This window comes from Gossypium hirsutum, chromosome A03 (genome assembly GCF_007990345.1).
Source record: "Gossypium hirsutum isolate 1008001.06 chromosome A03, Gossypium_hirsutum_v2.1, whole genome shotgun sequence".
In the NCBI taxonomy this organism is placed as follows: Eukaryota; Viridiplantae; Streptophyta; class Magnoliopsida; order Malvales; family Malvaceae; genus Gossypium; species Gossypium hirsutum.
In genome coordinates, this window is record NC_053426.1 from 2872168 (window position 1) to 2873122 (window position 955).

Genomic DNA, 955 nt, shown 5'->3' on the forward strand with positions numbered 1-955 from the left:
ATAATCATATGCCCCCGATCAAAATTTGATCCGCTCAAATCCTGATGTTTTAATCCTGCCCAGTACTTGAGTCGCCTTTTCCGGGTTTTCGACTCAAGCCCTCTTTGGTCTCAAAGTGCCCTTTACGGGTTTTCACCTTAGCCTCTCCAAAGTTTTTTTTTTATTTTTTTATTTTAGGAAGCAAAGCGCCCTTCACGGGTTTTCACTTTGGTTCCCCTTTCTTTCAAGTGAAGTATTTCTTGACGGAGTCTGCGTTTACAGGATTTGGTAAACTTTTGCCATCCATCTCGCATAGGATCAAAGCTCCACCAAAAAAGGCCTTCTTTACAACATAAGGGCCTTCCCAATTTGGCATCCATTTTCCTCTAAAATCTTTTTGCATAGGAAGAATCTTTTTTAGTACCAAGTCCCCTTCACGAAATTCTCGGGGGCGAACCTTTTTATTATAGGCTCGCATCATTCGTTTCTGGTACATTTGCCCATGGTGAATAGCTCTTAGCCTCTTTTCCTCTATTAGGTTCAACTGATCGTACCGAGATTGGATCCAATCGGCTTTATCCAACTGTAACTCAGATAACACCCGTAGAGAAGGGATTTCAACTTCAATGGGTAATACTGCCTCCATTCCATAAACCAGAGAAAAAGGCGTTGCCCCAGTAGAAGTTCTAACAGATGGTCGATAGGCAAGGAGAGCAAATGATAATTTCTCATGCCAATCCTTGTAGGTTTCAGTCATTTTCCCCACAATCCTTTTAATGTTTTTATTGGCCGCCTCCACTGCAACATTCATTTTGGGACGATAAGGCGATGAGTTATGATGCTTAATTTTAAATTTGCTACAAACTTCAGCTATTGTGCTATTATTCAAGTTCATCGCATTGTCGGATATGATCCTCTCAGGCATTCCATATCGACAAATGATTTCCTTCTTCAAGAATTTGCTGACTACTGCTTT